General features: G+C 39.9%; 1 pseudogene; it reads left to right on the top strand.

The window, feature by feature from the left end:
• The first annotated feature begins 262 nt into the window (after window positions 1-262).
• LOC118782284 overlaps window positions 263-6000 on the top strand; it is a 295763-nt pseudogene continuing 290025 nt past the window's right edge.

The following is a 6000-nucleotide window of genomic DNA, read 5'->3' as shown; positions in this document are numbered from 1 at the left end:
CAGTTTGCGCTCAAGCGCAGTACTGAAAGGATGCAGCTTCTAAACTTTCCCCACTTTACATCCACATGGCTGTGTTCAAGCTTTTATTGTGAACTACAATGTGTATGCTATGTGTATCCCTTCCCACTCATCTCATCAAGGAAGCATCAGACACACAGTCACTCAAGCTCAAATGTGTTTACTTGATACCACAATACAATGCTGGTAAATGTGACAACTGAATATACAAGTTATAATTAGTTTGGTTGCCCGAAGGGCAAGTATGCTCAGCTCAGTCCATGAAAAATGCAGTGAACAGGGAAATGACAGACAGAAAGTCAACACCAAAGAAAAATGGCATCTACCTGTTGATGTATCACAACTTCAGGAAGATGAACAGGGAATAGTCAGAAGCATGTTGTATGAAGACCCCAATGTGTTGTCAAGGGAAGACAGCGATATTGGCTGTACCCATTAAGGATATGGGATGACACACCTGTCCAGAAGTGTTACAATGCCACTCCAAAACCCCTGTACAGAGGTAAAATATGTACAGAAACTTTTAGACAAAGGCTCCATAAAGAAGTCCACATCAGCATACTCGTCTCCAGTTAGTCTGTTTGCTCAAAAGAACTGTAGCCTGTGTTGGTGTGTTGACCTCAGAGGACTGAAAAAGCAAAAGTTTCTGAGCAGCACCCATTATTTCAGATACAAGACCTGCTAGGCAATCTGGGGGGATACACTAGGTTTTCTATCTTTGACCAAGGCAATGCTTACCATCAAGGCTTTGTGGATGAAAGCTCAAGACATGTCACAGCTTTTAGAACCCCCTGGGGGTTGTATGAGTGGTAACATGTCATTTGACCTGTCCAACACCCCTGCTGTGTTTCAGAGGTGTATAGGAGTGTTAGGAGGCTTGTGCGATATTTTGTTGTTTTTTGTATTTAGATGATGTGCTCTGTTTCTCTAAAATGTCCAGTGAACTCGTGGAGGACCTGAGACGAGATGAGAGAGCATGAGTCGGATGAGAGAGTATGGAATCAAGCTACGGCCAAAGAAATATGAAATCTTTAAACATCAAATAAGGTACATAGGCTGTATGGTGTCTAGTGATGGAGTGCAGACTGATCCCAAAGACTTGGAGGCTCTGTTGCACTTAAAGGTGAGTAAACCAAAGACAGTTGGAAAGGCAGAGCACTGCTGGGTTTTCTTAGCTACTACTATTCATTCATCCAGGACTTCTCTAGACTAGCACCACCATGGTTCAAGCTTGTAAAAAGTGCAGGTAAAGCCAAAGGATGGGCCGTCATGTCTGAGCCAGAGGCTAAATGCAAATGAAAAACTATGGACATCTGCTGTCAAGGACACCAGTCCAATGGATGCCTAAACATAGCACTGTTGTAGAAAAGCTCATGGACATGCTGCCTATCTCATCAATTCTAGCATACCCAGACTTTGAATTGCCATTTGTTTTGCACAGAGACGCATCCAACAACGGGTTAGGGGCTGTTCTTTGCCAACAGCCAGTAGGTAAGCTGTGTGCCATTGAGTATGGTTCCAGAACGCTTACACCAGCTGAGAAAATTACCATTCTGGCAATCTTGAGATTTTAACCCTTAAATGCACTTAAGTGCGCAATCTGTGACAAGTTTGCTGTGCCCCCACTATACCGTGTACAAACCATTAACCTAAGTTTTGACTACAGCCAGGCTAAATGCAGTAGGTCAACCCTCTACCTCAGTACAACTGTGCAATTCCACTGTGCACTTTAAGTAGTTTTTAAAAGGCCATATTATTGCACGAATTTTTCTTTATATTTCTTATTATTTACAATGTGTCTTCTTTTTAAATTTGTATTTTATTGTATTTATTGTATTTTATTGTATATTTTGTATATTTTTTTCTATGTCGTGTGCCTTATTTGTATTGTGTTTATATAAATGTTCCACAGTGCGCTGTTGTTGCAGACCACCCACAATTTCGTTGTACCCCCACCATGCAATGACAATAAAGTCTATTCTGATTCTGATTCTGAGGTCACCAATGGGTTGGGGAGTTAGCTGACTCACTTTGATATAAAATACAGGCCAGAGAAGATGAATGCATATGCTGACATGTTGTCATGTTGTCCTGTCAATCTTCATGACAACATCAGTGAGTACAATGAAGTTATGTCACCAGATGTTGTCTCAGCCATCTGGCAGGGGAGCAAAACTGTTTGAGATGAGGATGTGCCATGGGTGGTGGCACTGCAGATTAACTCCACTGACGTTGATTCATTATGAGGAGGTGTGTCTGCTGTCACACCTGAGGACATCAGAGCTGCACAGTTAAGAGGATGCTGCTATCAGGGAGATAATAGCCCTGAAAAATAAGGGATGGAATCCAAATGAGAAAGTGAAAAGACAAATGGGACGAGAGACAAGGAGACAAGTACACAAATGGAACAGACTCATTCTAGACAAAGGAATATACAGGCAGGCTGGACAATGAAAACAGTTGGTTCTCCCTAGTAAATTGAAATCAGTGGTGCTGAACAATCTACATGATGACATGGAATATTTCAGAGAAATTGACTATGCCATCCCTTGGTATATATATATATATATATATATATATATATATATACACACCAAGGGGTGGCATAGTCAATTTCCTCCCTTCAGGGGGTGCTACATATGCTATAGGAAATGTTCGTAGTATATCTAACTTAAAACCATGTTTTGCCTACATATTTAAGAGTGCTTTAGAGTGGTTATTTTGCTCACATAGTCAGTTAGTTTAGTATGAGGAGCAAAGGGAAAATTGTGTTAGTTTCTGCATGAGTCTTTGTAGCAGCATGCTATGCTGTTGTTTAGTTAGTCAATGCAATGTGTATTTTCTGAATATGGTGAATTGAAAGAACAGTTTATAGAGTTTGCTTTTGTAATTTTAGTGCATGAATGCGAGAGAAACCAAAGCAATGCACTTCCCCAGAATATATTTAATGTAATCAGTTGAAAGAGAATGTGCTGAATTCATGAACATGTTTGTTGTTTCCATGTATGCTGAACTTGAACTAAACATAAGAATAAAAGAAAAAAAGCAAATATGCTTCAGAATAAACCTGACTGTCACATCCTAAATATTCAGTGTATTGTCTTCCTTCTAAATTGTATTCCTTCTTTATTTTATACAGAATCTAGAATGATTTGCTGCCAGCCCCCTCAGCTTGAGGCGAGTAACATACTATATATGTTAACTATGAAAAGCAGATTTTTCAGAGAAAATAAAGCTGTTCTGGAACCAAAATGAGAATTTCAATATTTCTGTATACATGGTTCAAATTAAAAAAAGGTCAGTGCCAATTGTTTATTATTTAAAAAAGGAAAAACACTGCTGTGTACTTGGATCAAAGTTTATCTTACATTATTAAACAGGTAGAAATCTAATACAGCTAAAACAATACACAATATATTAGATTGTATAAACATATGAGGTATATCTATTACAGTATCTGAACGTGCTGATGAATTAATTATATGAAACAGTGAATTTAAAATTGAATGTAGAGAACATTTATTGTCCCACACAGAAACTGCTTGAAGCAAATGTATACTGACGGAGATGAGGTTGTCTGTGGCCTGAAAAAAAATTAGCTTATACTGTTAGCTGGCTTGCAAAGTGGCCCATATTTCCCGACTCTGTTGGGGAAAAGAACTCACTAGGAAACGATGCTGTGGCCAGGACCAAGAGTGATATTTTCAGCATAACTGGGATTCTAGTGTGGATATGTGGCTTCCAGGTTGTCAGAGGAGAGTTCAGACAAAACCAATGGATACACTCTGTCAGCCCTATACAAACTAAACAGACCCATGACAAACTAAACTGTGGATTCATACATGCATCACCCTCACTTCACCCACTGTGAACTGTGTCAGATTTCAGCTTTTTTGCATTCCCACAGAGAAAAGTATTTTTCTTTTTATAGTATTTGCTTCTCCAGAACTAGGTAGCTAGCTGGCAAAGAGGTTGCAGACACTTTCCAACTGTTCTATCTGTGCCAGCTGTTTCACTGTAGGCTGCTGTGTCCTGTCTGGAGCTATAGCTACCATTTACATTTACATTTACATTTAAATTTATTCATTTGGCAGAAGCTTTCATCCAAAGCAACTTATAAGTGAGGCAGAGTATAACACAAGTGGAAGCCATACATGCAGTCACAATATTAGAAGTGCTGCATGACCAAGTTTCAATAGTTGGCCAGACAGGGTACAAGTTAGCTGGTCGAGACACAAGTGCATAGCCATTTAAATAATAGGGAGCATCGTTGTCAAAAAGACGACTGAAGCATTATTATTATTATCTCCCCTTTCAAACTCCAGCATACAGTGTATCACAACAGAATTATTTACTTTTGTATTTGCTACTTGGTTACTATTATCAAAGAAAACCTGAAATCTTAACCACCAATTAACCAACCAACCACTTACTTCAGGAACATGAAAGCACATAGTGTGGGACACATGCCAGTTTGTTCTTACAAAACACCATGACAGGGGGCATTATTTGGGGGGGAGGGGGTGTGTGCATGTATGAGCATTGAGTATGTTAGGCTAGGAAAATGAATCACATTAATTCAGGGGTTCTCAAAGTTTTGCAAGCCGGGGCCCCCCTGTTCTACTGTACTTGGACCCCCCCCCCCCCCCCCCCCCCCCCCCCCCCCAATAGATAGATAGATAGATAGATAGATAATAACTATTATTAGTAGTAGTAGTAGCAGCAGTAGTAGTATAGTTAAGATATTTAGGATTATTATTATTATTATTATTAGCCTCTATTATTATAATCATCATTCCTACAAAGCCTGAATTTATGCTAAGTCTCAGCTCAATGTGAAACATAAGCCTGCTTTGTTCTGCAAAGCTGTTGAATTCTTGTCGCAGTTTTGAATAAACACAGCCTTGGGTCGTCCTCAATTCTGAGTATTTTGTTTTGAGCATGATCAGTTTGGAAAAGCCTGCCTCGCACAAGTATGTTGAAGCGAAACGGAGGAGAAGTTTTAAGGCCACATCCGCGAGTTGGGGATATTCCCGCATCAATGCTACCCAGAAGGTCGCAAGAGAACAAGTGGCAAAAAGGTGCTTCAACCTGATGTCACTCTTCTATGGGGCGCCAAATGTAACAGACCTTTTTTCGTGGACAGAATGCCTTCTGTGCTATGAAACACATAAATTCATTACGAAACCATATAACACCGAAACACCTTTTGTCCACGAAAAACACAAACGCGTGTCCACGAAATATTGAAGAGAGCACATACTTTCATGCAAAGAAAACAAAACGGATAATTCCTTTCGTGCACTGAATTGACCGTTGCGCTTTTCATTTTGTGGACAAAAGGCAGAATGCACTTGGCACTATGCGGACAAAAGAAACTCATTTTGTAGACAAAAGTAATTCTGTCCACGTAACAGATGTCCTAGGCCAGCATTTATGCTGTTGTGGCACGAAATGCAGAATGCGCTGTACTATCATCATTCCGTGCCATCGAATGTTCATTTTGTTCACTTAACTGTTTTGCTATATTACTGAAAGTATGATGTGCACGAAAGGGATTTAGCACAATATATTCCGTGACTCCGCAGTTACAGAAGGCATTCCGTCCACGAAAGCAAAGGCTGCTTGAACTTTCGTAGACATCAGTGTTTTGCTTTCGTGGACGAAATGCCTTCTGTCAGTTACAGAAGACATTCCACCCACGAAAGCAAAGGCTGCTGGAACTTTCATAGACATCAATGTTTTGCCTCCGCAGACAGAATGCTTTCTGTGCTACAAAACGCAAAAATTCATTACGAAACCATGTAACACTGTAACGCGTGAAACCACGAAAAACACAAACGCGTTAGCATTGTGTCCACGAAATACTGATGTATACGAAAGTTCAAACAGCCTTTGCTTTCGTGGATTTGAACAATTAAGTGGCAAGCAATCCCAAAGCTTTCTCTTAAATGTTTCACATTATAGCTTTCTTGTGTTACA

Source organism: Megalops cyprinoides, chromosome 8 (genome assembly GCF_013368585.1).
Source record: "Megalops cyprinoides isolate fMegCyp1 chromosome 8, fMegCyp1.pri, whole genome shotgun sequence".
Taxonomy (NCBI): domain Eukaryota; kingdom Metazoa; phylum Chordata; class Actinopteri; order Elopiformes; family Megalopidae; genus Megalops; species Megalops cyprinoides.
This window is presented reverse-complemented; position numbering and strand designations above follow the sequence as displayed.